Below are 22,785 nucleotides of genomic sequence, written 5' to 3'. Positions count from 1 at the left end.
TGGACTCAAAGCTCTACTAGGATTCGAAGATCCTATGACTACTATATAAATACAGGTCTGCCCTCTCATAAGGGATTCATGATCCAATATTCAATCTCCACTACTCAAAATCGTCTATTTGCTCCTAAGTTCTTGCTCTCGAGAATTCTACACCTTTGTCATAGTCCTAGCCTCCGACAAGACTTTTGGTAATCCTTCTTTCCCTTAATTATTATTAATTAATCTTTTTCAACCTTGTTGACTTGAGCATCGGAGTGCTTATGGCAAACACCATCCTAGTGTTTCCCATAAGCTTCATATTTGTCTCTTCGTGTGTGTAGATCCAGTGGATTGTCAGTGACCTCAATTTCACGAGATCATACTCTATTTCAGTAACTGTAGATTTTTTGCATCTATCGTTTGGCGCTCACCGTGGGGCCTTGAAAATCATTTGCAAACGACGACTTGCAACATGAGAGGAGGCACAAAACTACCTTCGACTGACATCATTTATTAAAAAGTTTCATCACAATAAGAAAGTTTTTCTTTACATGTTTTATCTATTCGCATGTCATATTATATCTATTCGGTATATCATTATTTGTTCTATGCATATTATGTCTATTCAGCATCTAATATGATACCTTGAAGCATCAAAGCACATCTCTTGTGTTCATAAATTGTTTTGCACATTAGTTGGAATATTGCTCCCCTTTTTGTATATGTTTAATTTCTTTTTGGAAGATACTTCGTGTTCTAAAAACCCTTACATCTCTTGGACATGTTTTAGAGTTTTTAAAAAACCCATTTCAACATCTCAGTGCTTCTCATCACTCATCCAACGCTTCCAGCATAAAATCACATGTGCTCCTCCACATATCCTAGTTTCAAGATATCATCCCACCTGTTTGATCCTTTTCTAACATGATCATCTAATGCTTAAGAAGACAAATGTTGCTTTGGGTTATGGGCCCTTTCTTCTTTACATTTCTCTTCTTTATATTACCTTCCCACAGACAATGCCATATACACACAACACTCAAAACTGTAATAATACTCAGATCAGTTAGCATGGATTCCACCATTCGGTTCACGCCACCAGAGTTTTGTCCATCCAAATTGGTTTCCCATGCAACGATAGAAGCGACCCTCATGCACATTCTCTCCCTCTTTTATTTACACCGACATCACCCTCTTACAACCCCACATCTCTATCTCCATAATACAGCCCAACTTCACCAACCTATAGCCCTACTTTGCCAAGTCACGGTCCTCAGTCTACCAAATACAATCCATCACTAGCTTATCCACCAAGCAGCCTAAGATTGTCACCTGCCAATCCTTACAGTCCTACATCTCCAAATTACAACACAACACCTTCATCATATTCACCTACGTCTCCATCTTATTCTCCTTCAAGCCTGTCATTTAGTCCTAGCAGTCCATATAATAACGGGGTAAGCCCCGACTATAGCCCGAGTTCTCCATAGTACAGTCCAAGTGTCGGATATTCGCCTAGTGCACTAGACTACTCCCCATCATCTACTAGTTAGTACACCCCACAGAAAAATAAGGAAGAATGCTACCGCCCAATCTCTTTCTTCTTCCGTGAAAAATGTCAAAGTTTCCCAAGAAACTTGCCAAGAACAATTCTAAATCTTCTCCAGAAATCACCAAATTCCTTTTGAAAACCTCAGGAACTATTGGAAAGCAAAACATTGTAGAAAAAACGGAGAAAACCCATGAAACACCTTCAGCCTTCTTCAAAAAACAAAGCTACCAAGCATTTGTAAAACTACTCCATGATAGAACTTTGTCTTTTTTCTAGAAGTTCACCCAACTCATAACAAATCCAACCCAAAATTATTCGTTACAAATCCCAAACCTATATTTCAAAGAATTCCAATTTTCGCTCTCTAGAAAATTATCGAGAAACACCACAAAACCACCCCTAAACTTCGACTTTTTTATCCAAAAACACCTCAACTCCTCATAATATTTGGATGTCACTCAAGAATACGAAAAAGTAGAAAACAATAAGAAGAGAGAAGAAGACTTTACCGTGATTCGCTGAGGGAAAAGCTAAAAAACTCCTATGGCCAAAAAATTCTTCGCGAACAAACTGAATGGGGAAGACGAAGGGTCAAAGAAATGAAATACACATTTTCTTTAAATTACTTGACGCCAAAATTATATATATATATATAATAAAATATTTCAAACTTCAAAATCTGCAACACTTTTTACGCATTTAATGCACCTTGATTCAAAAGCGCCACGTCACAAATTTTTGGAAAAGTGAGCATTTAATTCCCACATCCTGCACAATGAACTCATATTTCATAAGTTGTTCTCACATACAAGGGGGGAAGGACCGAATAGAACAACCACTCATTCGGTTCATTTATTTTCATTTGATTCAAACACATTCATTTGGACTTATGAATTTTACTCTCCATTCGGCTCTTTGTTTCTCCATTTGGCTTATTCGACTTGTTGACACGCATGCCACGCATAACACCATATGATCATTGGTTATTTCTCCATTTGGTCTTTTCTTTTCCATTCTGTTTGTTCCAGATGAATACACATGAGAATTATATGGAGCATTGTAGTGGGACTACGACTCTATCTCTATTTGGAACATCTTCATTCAGGGCTGAGGCTACTTCTTCAATCTGGTTGCATGAGCTTTGCCAAGTGGGTCTGTCCAAGCTAGAGCTGGGCATTTGGGACCGGGCCCAAAAGCCCAGCTCCAAAAACCGGTCCTAGGACCGGTCCTTCGGAAGCTCGGTCTTAGGAGGCCTGGTCCCAAAACGGGACCAGGCCTAAGGAGGAAGGCTCGGGCCCTCCACTGGGCCCTCCTCCAAGGCCCGGGCCTAGGCCCAAATTTTTTTTACCTTTTATCATTTTAGTCCTTTTTAAAATTATTTAAACCCCCTAAATAAGTATAAATTATAAGGACTAAAATAAAATTTTACAAAATTTATTAAAAAAAAAAAAATTTAACCGTTGGCTGCCAACGATCAACTGACACCAACGGTTATATTTATATAATTATAAGTTTTTTTTTTCATTTTCCCCCCCACAACTACACTATAAATAACCCTAAAACCTTTAATTTTTTTCACACCAATCAATCTCTCATTCTTTCATTCTCTCAATCTCTCTACTCCAAATCTCCAATCAATTTCTCATTCAATTTATATTTATAATTTATTTATATTATTCAAATTTTTTTCTATTTTTCAATATCATCATAATTTCATATTATTATTTAATTTCTTTTCATTTTAATTATTTATTATTTTATCATAAATTTATAATGTCTTCCCCAAATGAGTTTTACGTTCCATCCACCGAAGAAATTGAAGCCTTCAATCCATTTTCACCATTTCCTCCAGAGGATGCAGCTGTAATTCCACAACCACATTCGGCCGGGACGAGGTGTAGCCAAACACATGTGAGCTGCGAGTCAACGGGCACGGACATAGCCCAACCCCCCCGACCGTCAAAGAGGGTCGTGTTCGATGTCTGGCGATACTTCACCAAATCAAAACGGCCAAAGACAAATGGGGAGGGGGAAGAATCGTGTGGGATATGTAATTTATGCGGAACCATTATTGGGGCTGAGAAGGGGACTTCGACGATGCGACGACACGTAGAGAAGAAGCATCCCCAAATAAATGCATCTTCAAGCGGATCAGGTAGACAAATTCAAACTCAACTTAATTTTAATCCACAATCCTCAACTCTCTCAACATGGCAATACAATACACATGTTGCACGAGAGGAAATAGCAAGATATATAGTTGCTACGGACTCTCCCATTTGTTTATCTGAAAATCCTTTTTTTGTTAATATGGTTAAAACTGCATTTTGTCCAGCATATACCCCTGTTAGTAGAACTACAAGTAGAAGAGATATACTAAAACTTTATAACAAAATAAATAATAAACTTAAAAACGAATTTCAAAATTTTAGGAATATATCTATTGCACTTACATCAGACATATGGGCTTGTAGATCAAAAACCGATTTTTTAACTGTTACAGTACATTTCTTAGATCATAATTGGGGTTTACAACAAAAATTGATAGGTTTTAAACCATTATATGAAAAACATAGTGCTGAAACTATTTATTTTACGATTCTTGAAGTTTTGCAAGAATATTTATTAACTGATAGAGTTGTAGCGCTAACGCTTGATAATGCAGCTGCTAACACCGCGGCAATATCTTTATTTGAAAAGAAATTGGATCCGCTTGGTGAAGGCAAATTTTATCACCAGAGATGTGCTTGTCACATCATCAATTTGATAGTTAAAGCAGGTTTAGATGCTATACATTCAAGGATTGAGAAGGTGCGTAGAGCTATCGGATTTATCGTCGGCGGTAGCAATAAAAGATGGCAAGAGTACGTCAAATATTGTAAGCAAGAGGACCCACCGGTTCGACCTTTGAAGTTATGTACAGACATGCCTATCCGTTGGAACTCTACCTACTTGATGTTGGAAAAAGCTTTGCCAACCGCGAAACAAATTACAGATTTCGTCAACCGGAAGAACTATCCAGAGGAAGTTGTCAACTATAATGATTGGGGGGTTTGTGAACTTTTTTATTCATTTCTTAAAATTTTTTATGATGCTACTAATACATTAAGTGGTATTTATTATCCAACTACTAATTTAGTGTTAGATATTTTAGTTCAAATTGCTAAAACTTTTGATCAATATAGACATGATAACATTTTTAGTGAAATTGTTTCAAGTATGGAAGAAAAATATAAGAGATATTGGTTAGATATTCCATTCTTATATGGATTAGGCCTTTTTCTAGATCCTAGGTTTAAATTATCCGTAGTTAACGGTGTAATTACTGAGTTAGGCCATTATTTAGGACATGATTATACGTCTTATTTGACTGACTTTAAACACAAATTGGATAGGCTTTTTTCTTTATATGAGAACAGATACAATGGAAGTAGAAGTGGAAGTGGAAGTGGAACGTCTAGGAGAGGCGATCAGGACCTTGATGTAGCCCCCCCTCAAGGATCGAGCAAGTGGGCGTATGTGGGACGTGGCGGAAGCTCCAGCTCTAGCTCCAGCTCGTACATACATAGACCAAATGAGATGACTCGCTACCTACAGGTGGACTTGACCTTTATGACGATGAAGGAGCAACTTGACATGGATATTCTTCAATGGTGGAACCAACAAGAAAGTCAATTCCCCATTATATCCCAAATGGCACGTGACATTTTATCTGTGCTGGTTTCTACAATTGCATCCGAGTCAACATTTTCAATGAATGGTCGGATTGTTGAAGACAGAAGATGTTCTTTGACCGATGAGATGATTGAAGTGATAACATGTTTACGGGATTGGACTCATGTAGAAAGAAGACTACAACAGCACCCTAAAGATCCCGAACTACTCGAACTCTTTAGGAATACATATTTGAATAATGTAACTAGTGTTGACGATGAAATTGAAGATGAATAATTTAATAAAAAAAATTATTTAATTGTTTATTTGTGAAGCGTGAATGTGTGAAATGTGAATATTACATTTATGTTAAAAATTAAAATTAACTATTAATTTATTATTTTTTAAAATTAACTATTAAAATTTTTAGAAACTTACTAATCAACCCCTAAAAAATACTAAAAACCCCCTATAAAATTTCGTTTTGCCCCCAAAATATAAAAAAATTGAGGGGGAAAAATAAAATTTTTCAAACCCCATGGGACCGGTCCTGGGCCCATGGGACCAGTCCTGGGCCCATGGGACCAGTCCCGACCAGGTCTAAGGCCTGGTCCGGGTCCTGGTTTTTCTCATGGGCCTGGGACCGGTCCCAGGCCCATGAGAGACTAATCCCATTTGGGACCAGTCCCAAGGGACCAGTCCCAAACGGGCCCAATCCCTTGCCCAGCTCTAGTCCAAGCTCACCCTCATACAACTCTTGCTTGAATATGACTGATTTAATTCACCTAAAGAGTCATTCGTCTGTAGACTAATGGTACTTTCGTATCACCTCCTCAAAAGTCAAATCAAATACTCCACTTGATCCAGCAAGCATGGGTGGCAACACTTGAAAGGGAAAAGTTATATCTCATTACAACTTAGCATATGTCAAGCACCACAACATGACAAGTTACTTCACCTTTTAACTTACAATTAGTTTGGTTTATGTTTTTCTCCATTTAGCTTATTACTTGAACACATGCATCTCATGCATTTTACTTCTCCATTTGGCTTAGTGCTCCTCCCAACTTAATAAAAGTATTGTTCAGTGAAAAACAATGTTCACCTTGATTCGGCTCATAAAGACTAACGTCTTGAAATTTTCAACTACAAGTTGGTCACACCGACTCGGCCACAAGGCCTAATTCCTTGAATTTCAACAACAAGTCGGTCATGCCGACTCGGCCACAAGGCCTGATTCCTTGAATTTCAACTACAAGTCAATCACATCGACTTAGCCACAAGGCCTAATTCCTTGAATTTCAACTACAAGTCAGTCATGCCGACTCAGCCACCAAGCCTAATGTTTTGAATTTCAACCACAAGTCGGTCACACCAACTCAATCACAAGGTCAAATGCCTTGGGAGTTCAACTACAAGTCGGTCATGTCGACTCGGCCATATGACCTAACACCTAGGTTTTCTATTACAAGTCCGTAACTCCTCCCAACCTAGGTTGGCCGAGTGAGTCTTCACATTTCCCCCAACCCCGTTTGGTTAAAGCATTCACCTCCCAACTCAGGTTGGTCGAGCAAACATCCATATTTCTCCCAACTCTAGTTGGTCGAGCATTCACGTTTGTCTCTTCATGTGTGCAGGCCCAACGGATTGTCAGTGGCCTCAACTTCACGGGATCAGACCCTTTTCTGTAACCGTAGATTTTATTGCATCTACAACGCTTAAATTTAACAACAGTAGGGAAATATATACTATTTTTTGAAAATCCTGAGTGTGTTTAAATTTTAGTATTGTCAATAATATATTGATATATTGTAAGAAAATTAGCAATATATATATATATATATATTGAGGCCTTTTTTAAGCTCGTTTCAAGCTAGATTTTTTTGCTATCTTAGTATGATAAAGAGAAAAGCGAGAGTGACTTATTTGATTGACATAAGCTCTGGAAGCAGCACAAGCGAGCACTCTTGTGAAGAGAAAGAAAGCAGCTAGTTCAGCTTGTCATATATTGGGTAAGTAGTTCAGTGAAGGCATTCAGAATAAAATGCGTCTTTCGGTTAGCGGAAATCCAGCTTTTGCAACTAGTTCAAAGCGAACGAAATGGTTAAAAAGTGGTTCATTTAACTAGAAAGCGCTCAAGGGATAGAGAGTAAATGAACTGGTGGAGGAAGGTTTTTTCGTAAGTACAATTCGTCAGTGAGTACATGGGAATAGCCCAGTAATGAATATATATATATATATATATAGCATAAAACAAAGATTTTCTTTACTATATCCATCATCATGTGATTCAAGAATTGTTTCTTATTCTCATTTTTTTTTTTTTCTTGTTAAGTAAAGTGAAAACTCTTTATCGTCATAATAGTGGAACAAACTATTTTTATAACTATGAGGAGATTATAACTTAATAAAAATGTATTTACATAAATTATTGTTTCAATTTCTTATTTTATAATTAATGTTTTTTAGTAATACAGTATTAGGATTTCAATTCATGTTTTAGTAGTATTAGGATTTCAATTCAACACTTCAATTGTCTATTTTGAAACGGATAAAAGATCATATCTTAAAACTAGCAAAGATAAGTGTCATTGATGAAATTGTAAATACAATTGCTACATGATCAATTGATGTGAAGCTATAAACAACTGTCAATTGTTTTAAACACTACAAAATTAGGACCCCCGATGTCGATGAATTGCAAGTTACAAATAAAGTGGATGAAGATAATCAAAGAGTTATTGCAGAATTGAGTGATCATATTCGATAATTTCACTACATTAACCTAATGGTTGTTAATGTCTTCCTCAATCATTCAAATAAGCAACAAGTCGTGTATGCTTTAACTGAAGAAGAAGTCATTACTACAATTAGACAAGAAGATAAATGAAATAATACTGAGAATGATAGTACGAAAATATAAAAAGTTTCATGCCAAGAAGCTCTAAACCTATTTGTGAAGCTAGAATATTTTGGCTTCAACAAGAATGTGTCCATGCAAACGAGTTATTACATACCCGGAAATTAAAAGATGTGGTAAAAACTCTAAAGCATAAATCATTGTCTCAAACAATTTTAGATAAATATTTTATTTTATCTTAAACCTTTAATGTAACATACATATATTTTTTGCAATATACAAATAATTATTACTATATGGAGGCAACTTTCTTAAGAAATTAATTAGAAAAATTATAACTTATTACAATGTGGAGTTTATTCTTATTTATAATTATCCTAAGTTGGGACTATAATCTTTTATGACTACATAGAGGTTATTCTTATATAGAGTATCAATATAGAGTATCACTATAGAAAGGTTTTACTATACTTAAATTTAGAAAAGGTATTCTATTTTCGTGTATTTTTCCCATATTCTTTTTATTAATTTTTTTTTCAAGTTAAATTATTGGACATTAATTTGATATAAAATATTATATATAATTGGAGTTAAATTTTTTGAAATGATATTATTTTTTTATATTTTTGCCCCTCAATCCAATTCATGGCTCTGCCACTAACTAAGAAAAAAATGATATGTTGTGTAGGCATATGAAACTCATGGTGCGAATGTTAGGGTTAATTATTGTTCATTTTTCTAGCATATTAACGTCATGCATGCCATGCAATGTTTTTAAACCTGACTTGGCCATTGACCAGGTCAAGGGCTCAGGTCATGGGTCAATCAGTCCAATCGGTCGGTCTGATTGGTGTGCAGCAAACACATCCTTACAAAATTTCCATCAGTCTCTATAAGTTTGAAATCTATCAAACACACCCATAAAAATTACACATCAGTCCTTGTAGATTTGAAATAAAGCAACACACTCCAACAACATCTAAGCCTTTTTTTCTTTCTCTTTGCCACTTTCCCCTCTCTCTTTTATAACTTTCTTCATCCTTCTTCTTCTCTTTCTTTTTCCTTCCTCTTCTCTTTTTCTTCCCCTCTTTCGCTTCGTCTCCTCTTTTGGGTCTGATTTATTTTTTATTGAATCTGAAATTTATTTTGGTAGAATTCTCAACTAGGATTTATGAAAGGTTTCTGGGTTTGATTTATTTTGCATTGATGAAGTTTATTTTGGAAAAATTCAAAGCTTAGATTGAAAAAATGGATGGATTTCTGGGATTTAATTTATATGTGATTTAATTGGTTTGTAATTTGATATTAGAGTTGAAAATGCGGATAGAAAAGTATTTGAAAGGTGGTGAAGAGGCGTTGCCAATGATTCTTGAAGCAATATTGTAGAGATCATGCCAATGAAGATGAAGTGAAGATTGAAATTGAAGATGAAGAAATGAAATTGAAGAATAGAATTTAGGGATTTTAATTTTAGGAATTGAAGATGAAGAAATGAAGAATTGAATTGCATTGGAGGTAGAATCTATGTAATGTTGTCGATTTGAGATTTGAGAAAATAAAATTGCATGAAAAGAAATCAGGGATTTTTTATATGCAATAACCCGATTTTGTCCCAAAATCTGTGAGACTGATGATAGGGGTGAAATTCGAGCCAAGTGCTTGGGCTCGGCTAGGAAATAACTTGAGCTCGACTGGTTCGACTACAGTGTTGAGCCGAGTTCGAACACGGTACTACTTGACTCAACAAGCTTACGAGATTGAAGGTATATGTCATACTTTTGAAAGTAAAGGGGGCGATATGTAATTTTTTAGTTTTAAAATTGACAAATCCACCTATATTCAAAATATATAAAAATTGATTTGGGGATTTTGAAAAATGAAAAAAAAAAAAAAAAAAAAAACCTAACACTAACTATCTATCTACTCTATCGATTTGTCTGTATTTGTTGATGTGTGGTTTTGACACCAACGAAACACACATGTGGAATGCTCAGAAGACACACGTGAATGTAAGAGAAAATGATAGTAAATGCAATGGGAACAGTTTTTAAAATGGTTCGGATGCTAAGGAAGGAAGTCCTACATCCACTAATGTTTGTATTAATGATAGAGGTTAGGTCGTGTTAGCGGACTGACTTACAAATGATAGTACAAGAGAGAGAATGCTATATATTCTTGAGAGAAGATAGCTAATCAAAAGTAGAATAATCGAATCCCCCAAATGAGAGGAGCCCTCAATTTATAGTGGGATGGATTAAGGTTATCATTACTGAATTTGTGAGTTGGTGGGATTATCCGTACAAATCTTCCTTTATGTCCTATTGCCCACCTTCCAGAGTGATTTACGCGATTTGGAGCAAGGTTGGACACGTGGAATCACCACAATTTCTGGCTGGTCTGGCACGCACCCATTATTCTGAAAAAAGCAGGCTGCTCCTTTCCTCACGTGACTCGGCTACGGGTGTACCCATGCTCTGACTTTTGCACGCTGACTGGACCTTACGTCAGCCCTGCATTTCTTTAGGAAAACAGAAGTCCCCTAGTTTTTAAGGTTTGAGGATTGAACCTTGGAAACTATAATTCATGCTGTGACTGGATGCTTTCCAAAAATTCTAGTGATTCCGACTTGTTTGAAAAGAGGTCAGGGTAGCGCTTTTTACGAACACGACCTAACATGGTGATCGCTTGTTAGAGATGAGTGACCTGACTTCGTCAGGTGTTACCTGTTGTACTTTCGATATGGATGCATTTAATGAAATAGACTCTGCTCTGTCAGACGCGTCCTGTGCATAATAAGTGCCAGCCAGACACATTAAATGCGTGGCATGCTGACACGATACCCTTTGTCAAAACATTAAATGCATGACATGCTGAAACGACACCCCTTATTAGAGCATTAAATACAGATTGGGGCGCAATTAATGCTGAGGGAGAGAGTGTCGTCGCTTGAGTTTTTTCAACGGAAAATGACGACAGTTTGGTTTTCTGTAATCGTGACGCTCACTCTTTCTCACTGATCTACGACATGTGGTCATGATCAACGGTGAGACATTTTTCTGCTCAAACATCGTTTTGATTTCGGGAAAATCAAGCATCGTTTCCTTTGCTATAAAAACTCAGATCTGTTCCAGGCAATGTCACCACACTCGTCTTTTTCAGGGAAAGGAAGAGACTTTCGCAAGCTTGGAATTTTCGCCTTCCAAACCAGTGTGTTTCCGATATTTGAAGCAGAAGGAGCCATTTTTGTATTCCGAGAGGTAAGAATCGTTCTCTGCTTTTATTTTTCTTACTCCCCTTGGTTGGTAAATGGCGTTAGTCTTCCGGTAGCTGATTGGAGACGAGACGTTCATGTCGGGTTCGAGCCATAAATAGCAGCTCGAATCATTCTATTAGGGTTTTCTCTAGGTTTTAGGGAGTTTGTTTCCTTCCATGTCATCGTATGGACTAGCATATGATGGCTAAATGACCCCCCTACTTGTCGCTTTTGCAGACTAGTAGAATGGACCCTTCAACAACCAGATTCAAGGAAGGAATCGGTTCGTGCTCGTAGGGTGCTCCGAGTGTCACTCTTGAGGTCTACTTGGTACTCACCGGGGAAGAGCTCGAGAGGGTGATAAAACAGTATGGTGTCGACGTGGAAGTTTTCTGCGATAGGACCCACTCATCGCCATACTAGTCAAGTGGGATGGCTACGATCTCCGAGGAGATCTTCAAGGGTGGGGGGTTGATCCCCTTCCACCCTTTTATTAGGTCGTTACTGGATCACTTCGGGATTGCATCGATGCAACTCACACCGAACACGTATGTGATCGTTGTTGCCATGTACATTGCATGTTGTGAGAACGGGTTGGGTGAGCTAACCGCGGTGGAGCTCGGCTGCTCGTATTACTTGAAAAAGAGCAAGGACAAGGATTCTTATTACTTGTCCAGGCGACCTACTATAGAAGCGGGGATACACAGATACCCTAGGAACGCGGGGGCCTACAAAACAAAGTTTTTATTCTTTTGTTATGACGACCATTGCCGCTTTTAGGACCCGAGTAGGTTCTTTTCCCTTGGTGAATTTATTAAATTTGAAGTGCATTCTTTTCCTAACGACCTGTTTCTTTCTGGCAGTTAACAAGTCGACCGACTTAGGGCTGCTCTTCGATTCAGATAGAATTATAGCTTTCGGCTTCCTGCACGAAGCTAGTCGTGACGCGAAGAAGCTCGTGACAACCGCGAATCTGCGAAAATACAGTTTCTTCAATGCAAGAGCGTCCTTAGAGCCCCCATTGCGTAAGTCTTGCTAACTGGGTCTTTTCTGGTCGTGCAATGAATTACTTTTGCTAACGATGCTTGCATGTAGCGACCATGCCTCCGGAGTCAGAGCCACCGCGAAGAATGTAATTCAATTTTCTACGGGGAAGGACCAATAGGGCGACCGATGTTGCTCCTGCCGATCCCCCGATTGAAAATGCCACATCAGGCCCCCTGGTGTGACCTGTTGGGACTCAGAATCAACCTTTGAAGGACTCACCAATCCGACCCACGAAGGCTTCCTAGCCATCAGCTGTTCACTCGAGGCTAAAGACAACGACTCAGTGAGCAAAGAAGAAGAGAAGGCAAATTTAGGTCGAAGCGTCAGAGACCGAATCCGAGGGCGATCAACAAGGGAGGTCACAGCCAAAAGTCAGGAAAAGATCGGGTAAGGAACTGACGGGTGACACGACCTCTGCCGAAGGCGCGAAGAAAGAAACTCCAGTGTTGGACTCGCTGGGGAACCTACCGAAGTACCTGCAGCTGATTGTCTATACTTTGCTGGAGTACGGACTCTCGGAAGCATTCGAGAAACTCATAGGTTCCAGCGACATGGACCTAATGTCCACATCGCTCCAGCACTTAAGCAAGGTAAACGAACTGTCCTCAGTGAGGACTTCTCTTAGTTCCTTTTGGTAAACTAACGCTATTTTTTCTTGTTCGCAGGCCTTGCTTTCCATGCAACTATCCTTGGAGAAGGTTCGGCTGGGAGCTGCAAATGGGGAGGTCGCACTGAAGGAAGAGAACGCATAGCTTAAGCGAGGCCTGGAAGCCGCTGAAGCAGGAAGAAACTTATCCTCTGAGTCGGTGAACTGGTACCTGAGCAAAAGGGACGCGGCTCTTCGTACGGTGGACTTCCAAAAAGCCAAGCTCGAGAAGCATGGCGAGGAAGTAAATGAGCTCTAAAATACCATAGCTAGACTCTCTAAGGAGGTTGAGGAGAGGGACCAAGAGCTCAAAACGACCTTTCTGCAGGCCTTGCAAGCAAAACAAGAGAGGGATGCCTCCGAGAAGCAAAGGCAAGCTCTCGAGGTCAAACTCCAAGCAAGTTAGGGAAAAGTTGCTTCCCTGACTGAAGAGTTACAGAATCAGGTAGCGGAGGTCAAGGAGAAGGCTGTCACGATCGAGTCTATCTATGCCTTGCGGCAGAATAATCCACTCATTGATATGTCCGACCTCCCAAAGGACTGGCAGGAAACTCTCATGTCCATGGCGCTACAGGATGATGAAGCGACGGTCACCCAAAAATCTGATCAGACAAAGGGTTCTAGACACGCCTCGGAGAAGCCCCCAGCCGACCAGCCTTAGGATGATGAGGTCGGTCTTCCAGGAGTTAGATTAGGGCTAACAGTTGTACCGTCTTGCCTACTGTACTCTTTACACACTACAAGAATATATTTTGCCTTTACAATTTCTGTTCGCTTTATTATACATGAGTTCACATTTTAAGTGCTTATAGTATTGGAACAAGTTTATGCGAACATGATAACACGTTTATACGAACAAAATTACATGAGAAGACTATTACAAGCGAACAAAAAAATACTTATTTACATTAACAAAGATCAAAAAATATTCTTTACAAGGAAAGCTGAGTTCGGAATTACTGATGATAAGGTCGAAGATGTTCAGCATTCCAAGCTCGCAGTACTATAGAACCATTTAGCCTTTTTAGGTGGTAAGTCCCCGGCCTTATCACTTTGGCGATGCGGTATAGGCCTTCCCAGTTCAGTCCCAAAACTCCCGCACTTGGTTCTCGAGTACCGAGAAGAACTTCCTTCAATACAAGGTTGCCGACCTAGAAATCTCTTCGTCTGACCTTAGAATCGAAAAACTTTTTCGCGCGTTGCTGATAAGCTGCTATTCTTAGCGAAGCCTTGCTGCGATGTTCTTCAACAAGGTCCAGACTTCCTCGCATAAGCGCATCGTTGTCGGCTTCATTGTACAAGTCCCTCCATAGCGAACCAGTTCCTACCTCCACAGGGATCATCGCTTTGCAACCGCATGCTAGCGAAAAAGGGGTTTCTGAGGTAGAGGTTTCGGAGTTATCCTGTACGCCCATAGGACTTCAGGGAGGTCGTTGGCCCAATTCCCCTTGGTTGCGCCAAGCTTTGCCTTCAGAGTATGCTTGATGGTTTTGTTGACTACTTCAACTTGACCATTCGCTTGTGGTCTTGCGATTGAGGTAATTTTTTTGTGAATACCCAGCTCATCGCAAAACTGTTTGAACTCCTCGTTATCGAACTGTTTGCCATTGTTTGAGATAAGGGTATGAGGAATCCCATAGCGTCACACGATATTCTTGAAGATGAAGTCCTTGAGCTTTTTGGTCGTGATAGCGGCTAGCAGCTCGGCTTCTACCCATTTGGTGAAGTAATCTACTGCGACAATGGCATATTTGACTCCCCCTTTATCGACTAGCATGGGGCCAATGAGATCGATTCCCCACATGAAAAATGGCCAGGGGCAGGTCATTGTTGTCAATTGGTGGGAAGGAGCTCGCGGTATGGTCGTGAACCGCTGGCACTTATCACACCTCTTGACAAAGTTGTAGGCGTCTTCTTAGATTAGGGGCCAGTAGTACCCTTGGCAAACAACTTCGTTAGCGAGGGATCGTGCAGCGGTGTGATTACCGCAAATCCCTTCATGTATCTCCCTCATGATGTAGTCTACTTCTTTGCTGTTTACACATCGGAGGAGAGGGGCACTAAAGCCCCGCATGTACAACTGGTCTCTGATGAGGGTGTAATGAGCAGATCTTGTTCAGATGGTCCTCGTCTCGACCTTGTCGTTAGGCAAGGTCTCATCCTTGAGGTACTGGATAATGGGGGTCATCCAAGAATCTGATTCTGTTACATTCACGGCCTGTTCAATCAGGCTGATAATGGGGATTTCGATGAATCGAACAGGAATGCTCTCTGGTGCATCCGAGTCTAACGACGAGGCTATCCTTGCTAAGGCATCTACCACAGAGTTGTTATCTCTAGGAATCTGTGTGATTGTAAAGTGCTTGAATGGCTCAAGTGCGGCCTTTGTTGTTTTCTGGTAACTGATTATTTATTCTTCCTTAGCTTGGTACTCCCCAAAATCTGGTTGACGACTAGCATAGAGTCACTGTGGATACTGATCGCGGTTGCACCCATGTCTTTGGCCAACCACAGTCCAACAAGCAGAGCTTCATACTCGGCCTTATTATTGGTTTCCTTGAACCCGAACCGGAGAATGCCATGAATGCGAGCCCCTTCGGGACTCAAAAGGAGAAGACCTGCCCTGGCCCTCTTTTGGTTCGATGATCCATCGACGTAGAGGCTTCAGGTCGATAGATTTTGGATAGTTTCCTGAATGACTTCACTGGGCTGTTGCTCCAACTCATCCATCGGATGACGTGAAAATTCTGATATGAAGTTGGCAACAGCCTGCCCTTTTATTGCTGCCTTCGGTCTGTACTTCAGATCGAATTGGCTTAATTCCATGGCCCATTTAAGTAATTTACCCAATGCCTCTAGCTTTTGGAGGACCTGTCTGAGTGGGTAATTAGTCATTACGTGGATTGTATGGGCGTGGAAGTAAGGTCACAACTTTTTAGAAGCAATCAGCAGGGCATAGGCTAATCTTTCCATTTCTGGATACCACATCTCGGCATCCAACAGACGCTTTCTTGCGTAATACACTAGCCATTGGACTTTCTCCTCTTCCCAAACTAAGTCTGCACTGACCGCGAACTGAGAGACGGACAGGTACAGGAGGAGGATTTCTTGCGGGAGAGGCTTGGACAGGAGAGGTGGCTTCCCGAGGTGTTCTTTAATATTTCAAAATGCCTGTTCACACTCGATAGTCCACTCGAACTTTTTATTGGCCTTCAGAACATTGAAGAACGGCAAACAGCGATCTGTTAACCTTGATATGAAGCGACTTAGTGCCGCTATTCGCCCATTAAGGCTCATGACCTGCTTTTTGCTGGTTAGGCTTGCCATATCAAGGAGAGCTTGAATTTTCTCTCGGTTGATCTCTATTCCCCGTTGGTTAACCATGTATCCTACGAATTTTCCCGAGGATACTCCGAATGAGCATTTGAGGGGGTTTAGCTTCATTCTGTATAGTTAGAGGATATCAAACATCTCAACAAGATGCGTATGTGATCTGAAGCGACATGGGACTTGACCAGCATGTTGTCTACGTATACCTCCATTGACTTACCGATCTGTTCAGAAAACATCCAGTTAACCAACTGCTGGTAGGTCGCACAAGCGTTTTTGAGGCTGAAGGGCATAACTCTGTAGCAATACAGTCCCTGATCTGTAACAAAGGATGTATACTTTTCGTGTGGAGCGTACATCAGAATTTGATTATATCCTGAGTACGCGTCCATAAAACTTAGCAACTCATGCCCCGAGGTGGCATCTACGAGCTGGTCGATTCTTGGCAGGGGAAAGCTATCTTTCGGGCATGCTTTGTTAAGGTCGATGAAGTCGACACAGGTCCGTCATTTGCCATTAGGCTTCTTTACCAGACCAGGGTTGGCAACCCAGGTCGGGTAGAGTGCTTCTCGGATGGACCCGTTTCGAAGTAGGTTATCAACCTCTAGCTTTAAGATGGCGTATCGCTTCAGATCCATCACTCTTCTTTTTTAGCGAACTGGCTTAGCTTCGCTGTCGATGTTCAACGCATGGCAAATGATATCTGGGCTAATCCCGACCATATCTACGTGTGACCAGGCGAACACATCGATATTTTCCTTGAGGAAGCTGATCAGCTCGGAGGCAAACTAGGGGTTGAGATTGCTCCCAATCCTTAACACTCAGCTCGGTTCACTCAGCTCGGTTCACTCAGGTCGATTGACACTTCGGACAGATGCTCAAATGGCCTACTGGAAGGGCTTTCCTGAATTTAAGGATCCATATTATCCTCGACTAGACCAGGCCGTGGCTCGATCCGGCTGATCGCCATAGCCTGTCAGGGAATGCCACGCGAGATACCATTTCCCTTTGTACGCCATCTGCACTGCTTTCATATAACAGTTACGAGATACACGCTGAGATCTGCTGACTTTCCCTATCCCCATCGAGGTGGGGAACTTCATCTTCAGATGGTATATCGAAGTGACTGCCTTGAAGTTTCTTAGCAAAGGTCACCCCAAGATACCATTAAAAGCAGACGGGCAATCCACTACCAAGAATTCAGTTACCTTGGTCACTTCGTCAAAGTCACCTAGTGTGACTAGAAGCAAGATCGTTCCTTTGGGGATCAGGTGGTCCCCTGTAAAACCGTATAGAGGGAACGAGGCGGGTTTCAGGACGGCCTCATCCAGTTTCATTCTTTTGAAAGTTGTCTGGAACTGTTCACAGCACTTCCGTTATCCACCAACATTCTATGGGTGTTATGGCACCCTATCAGGGGCGTGATCACAAGAGCATTGTCGTGGGGATGATGCAGTCAGACTGCATCCTTCCTTTTCAGAGAAGGTAATTTCCTCCTCCCTACGAACCTTCGGTGGTCGTCGTGACGTGCTCACCACACTGATAGGGTCGTGATGAGCTGTGCTAGCATACCTTTCCTGGGCACCTCACAAGTTCCCCGCGAAGTGTGGTCCTCCGAAGATCAAATTGAAGCTGCATACCCCTTTGTGATCATGTCGCTTTTTTCCAGGTTCCCCTTGACTTTTCTCTTGCATCGGAGGGGAGTCTATTAATATATTCCTTGAAATGCCCCTGCTTGATGAGGTCTTCGATTGCCTGCTTGAGAGCTCGACACTCATCGGTGTGATGCCTATTATCCCGATGGTAACGATAGTACTTTTTACTGTTTCTAGCTGACGGGGGATTTTTCATGGGCTCAGGCTCTCCGAGTAGGCTGGCTTCTTCTGATTTGTCAAGAATAGCCGATACAGACGCATTCAAAGGCGTATATTGATTTCTATCGCGATCGTGATGAGGGACATGAGCATAAGACTTTTTGGGCTCATAGCGTGGTTTCTTTCCTTTTCGTTGATCGTTAGTAGCCCATCTGCGATCAACTTTCCCATCCTCCCGTCTAGACGCACTACCCGAAGCATCGTGGTTATGACGGCGGAGTGCCGCCACAGAACTTTCAATACGGAGGTACTTCTCCGCAAGGTTATATAAACAGGTAAGAGAAACATCATCCTCAACCTGTAGCTCTTTCCACAGGTTGGTCTGTGAGCGGACTCCCGTTATGATGAGAGTACGAACAGACTCCTCGAGAGTGTGAGCTACCTTATTAAGCTCTCTGTGGAATCAATCAATGTACGATTGGAGGGATTCATCCCTTTCTTGCCTTATATTGCTGAGGTAGCTCAAAGGCATCGAGAACTTTCGATTTGCTTGGAAATGCCTCAGGAATGTTGCGCTCATTTGAGGCCATGAGCTGATTGATTCCGCTGGGAGCGACCTGAACCATCGTTTGGCATGAGAGGTCAGAGTCACTGCCAAACAATGGTATTTTGCTAAATCCGAGACCTGGTAAAGCTCCATCAGGTCGTTGAATTCATATAAATGATTCTGTGGATCAGAATTTCTATCAAACGCTCGCATGTCGGGCATTCTAAATCTTGATGGGAGTGGAGCGACTAACACTATTGGAGAAAAAGGGGATGCGGACGCGACCTGCCCCTGCTTGTTTTGCTGAGCTCTTAGCTGGTCTAGAGCTCGTTGTAACTCCTCAATCTGAGGCAGCGGAGCTATCTGGGGAATGCTTTCTCCTATGCGAGTCCGACCTTGGCAGTTGTAGTTAAGAAAAGTTCGAAGGTCGGATTCCGCTTCGCCTAGGCCAGCAGTTCCAGTTGCCTTCAACACATGCTAGCTAGAGTCGTGTGATGGCGATGAATGGTGCGGGGAATTGTCACAACCTTCGTGGTGGTACGAACCACCCCGCGAAGTGTGGGAACCTCCCGCACGATGACGATTAGTGTCGTTTTGGTGGCGGTGATAAGAATCGCCCTGCCCAGTACTTTTATGGGGTGTGCATGCGATGTGGCATGGGACGGCTCAGCTTGTGACTTTTCACCGAGTCTCAATGCCACGGGTATTCTGCTCGAGACGTGGTCGGTGTTTGCCAGCCCTTTGGAGCCCTTAGGCCTATTCTTTACCACTTGCTTGCCTTTTCTCCGATGCACTGCAGTGCTCGCGACATGGGCTATCTCCCTTTGTCGTGCTTTCGTGTGACCTGCAGGCGTTTTTAGCGGGCCCAACTGATTTGGTTGGCATGCCTTGGTCCAAACGGTCTAACCTTCGGTTGACCGTCTGGAGAGTATTGTCGAACCTCTCGAGATAGCTTCTAATGGCAGGGTCAAGTTGTGAACTTGATGGGATATCCCCCGCGGCCTTTTGTGGAACTGAAGGTATTTTGGAAGATGTGTCCTCCTGGACTTGGGTGATCCCTAAGCACCCTGGTTGGTTGGTTCGTTCAGGTTCAGGTTGGCGGGCCATTTGCTGTTATAGGACCAGTAGGTTAGAGATTCTCGTGATGAAGGATGAACACTAAATCAGGCCCTTCCTCTAGCGCCAAACTGTTGATGCGTGATTTTGACACCAACGAAACGCACATGTGGAATGCTGAGCTAGCTCAGAAGGCACACGTGAATGTAAGAGAAAATGATAGTAAATGCAATGGGAATAGTTTTTAAAATGGTTCGGATGTTGAGGAAGCAAGTCCTACGTCCACTGATATTTGTATTAATGATAGAGGTAGGGTCGCGTTAGCGGACTGACTTACAAATGATAGTACAAGAGAGAGAATGCTATATATTCTTGAGAGAGGATAGCTAATCAAAAGTAGAATAATCGAATCCCCCAAATGAGAGAGGAGCCCTCAATTTATAGTGGGATGGATTAAGGTTATCATTACTGAATCTATGAGTTGGTGGGATTATCCGTACAAATCTTCCTTTATGTCCCATTACCCACCTTCCAGAGTGATTTAAGCGATTTGGAGTAGAGATTGGACACGTGGAATCACCACAATTTCTGGATGGTCTGGCACGCACCCACTATTCTGACAAAAGCAGGCTGCTCCTTTCCTCACGTGACTCAGCTACGGGTGTACCCATGCTCTGACTTTTGCACACTGACTGGACCTTACGTCAGCCTTGCATTTCTTTAGGCATAATAGTATTCATTATCGATTGTATTATTAATTAGTTTAAAGATGTAGATTTGCTTATTATATCAATCATCTCAAAATTAAGTTTCTTTCAATAGAAGTTCTATTCAATCACAATTTAGTTTATTTAAGTGTAACCTTTGGAATGATATTGTTTTAATAGCTAATCAAAACTGATCAAAGTCAATACATCCATCACTCTCAACCAGCACAATAGTTCACAATGTTAATACAGCAAGATTAAATTTTAGATTAAGCAAAACAAATTTTTTGCTAAAAGTGTAAAATTTAGCAGCCATTCAGAATGAGTAGGAGGTAATTGATTCAACATATAAAAATCAGACGGTAAACAAATCATTATCATGCCCACATAAATTATGAACATCCAAATTAACATATTTATTTATGTTTCATAAAATAAAATTTAAAACAAAAAAAATCAAGGGGAAAAGTAATGATGAGGCCATGAAGTTCTCTCAGACAAATGCCTCGATTTGTCGTCACGATTTAGAGAATGGAAAAAATCGGACTCGTCATCATTTTTGTTCATCACCGAGAAACCTTCCTCCGTCATCATTATAGCATTGTGTTCTCATCATCATTGATAAGTGAAATACAAAATAAAAATAAAAAAATTAGTAAAATAAAAAATTAAGACTCTACGAAACAAAACCTATTAGGTACCTCGTACTTGAAAGGTATTATGTAGATGAGAGCTGAACCAAGCCACTGTTAATGAAGTTGTTAGCATTTATAAACAAAAGGCCGTTAAGTTTAGTTTTAGGTTCAGGGTTTTTGACATGTATATTACCCACAATATGTCTTTAATTTACGACTATACCATCTAATATTCCCAAGTTCAAGTGGGCCTAGGCCTTTCTTTAATTTTGTTTTTCTCTTTTATTAGGTTACAAAATGGTTTAAAAAAAAAAAAAAAGAGATTAATAAAAATTTTATAATTGATAACGGTCCACACTTTTGTCTAATAAGCCATGTACTTTTTTTTTCTAATAAGCCATGTACTTGTGTGTAATATCTATACATGAAGTTGCGCAAATGTTATATATAATGGCAACTCCATGGAAATTGCTTGTAACGTTTCAAAGGATTTTTTATTAAGCATTTTGTTTTTCACGAAAAAGTACTATAAATCTATTCTAAACATTTTTATAACTCTCTTGTAAAATTGTTTTTTATAACTGTTAATTTAATCTCTAATCTTTTTAGATTGTTGCTATATTCATCCATCTTCTACATAATTTTTTCAATTATAAAATTTTTATTAATCTCTTTATTTTTTTTTTTTCAAACCATTTTGTAACCTAATAAAAGAGAAAAACAAAATTAAAGAAAGGCCTAGGCCCACTCGAACTTTGGAATATTAGATGGTATAGTCGTAAATTAAAGACATATTGTGGGTAATATACAGATCAAAAACCCTAAATCTAAAACTAAACTCAACGGCTTTTTGCTTATAAATGCTAACAACTTCATCAGTAGCGGCTTGGTTCAGCTCTCACCTACATAATACCTTTCAGGTCCAACCGTAGTCCAACCGTAGGTCATACTAGATGAATTGCACATTCTGGGTATTATCCCTTTAAAACCCGACCTAGGCTTCGATTCCCAGTTAAACCCGTCGAACTGGTCCACCCAAGCCGAGTTTTAAAACACTGATGTCATGTCCTTAATAAAATATTGATTCATTAATTATGAGTCATTATTTTATGTTCTTATGGATCACTTTTGTTTTAAATTTTACATGTTTGATTCTTGGGTGCTTGTCATTTGTCAAGGCATGTCAAAGCACTTAGACCGAATTCATAGCAAAGCACGAAAAATTCTTTTAATTTTTCAGCTTCAATTTTTTTTTTAACAACTTTGGAAGAAGAATTGCGTCTCTCTGTCTATAATTATCTAGCCCATTTCGGTAAACAATTTGGTCTCCCACAATAAGCTTAGAGAGAATGTTTCTTCTAAGTTTTTTATAAACAAATTAATTATAAAAAATCATACATTAATTTCTAAGACAAGATATGGAGAAAGTGGAGTAGATTTGGCTCAGTAGTCAAAGGGATGCTTTCACATCAGACCAGTATTGCAGTAAAGGTTTTTAATTTGCAAGTAGAGTGAGTTCTTAGTAGCTTTGACTCTAAATGTGAAGTATTGCAACATTCGTCAACAAAATCTTGTAAATTCTTGTGCAGTTGCATGGAGTTACCTGAACAGATTATCAAAATGAAAGATGTTAGGGATTTTAATAAGTTATAATTATTTATATATTACAAAAAATTATATGCTAGGTAACATTAAAAGTTTAAGA

At 40.3% G+C, this 22,785-nt stretch overlaps 2 non-coding genes across 2 annotated transcripts; both read right to left on the bottom strand.

The window, feature by feature from the left end:
• Window positions 1-20,761: 20,761 nt before the first annotated feature.
• On the bottom strand, window positions 20,762-20,831 carry LOC116106782. The gene has a single exon (XR_004124357.1). It is a non-coding gene; the product is annotated as a small nucleolar RNA Z105 (small nucleolar RNA).
• A 102-nt stretch (window positions 20,832-20,933) lies between these two features.
• On the bottom strand, window positions 20,934-21,020 carry LOC116106783. Its single transcript, XR_004124358.1, has one exon. It is a non-coding gene; the product is annotated as a small nucleolar RNA SNOR75 (small nucleolar RNA).
• Window positions 21,021-22,785: the final 1,765 nt, after the last annotated feature.

This window comes from Pistacia vera, unplaced genomic scaffold (assembly GCF_008641045.1).
Source record: "Pistacia vera cultivar Batoury unplaced genomic scaffold, PisVer_v2 Contig521, whole genome shotgun sequence".
NCBI classification, from domain to species: Eukaryota; Viridiplantae; Streptophyta; class Magnoliopsida; order Sapindales; family Anacardiaceae; genus Pistacia; species Pistacia vera.
The sequence above is the reverse complement of the archived record's forward strand: the minus strand, read 5'-3'. Positions and strand labels throughout refer to the sequence as shown.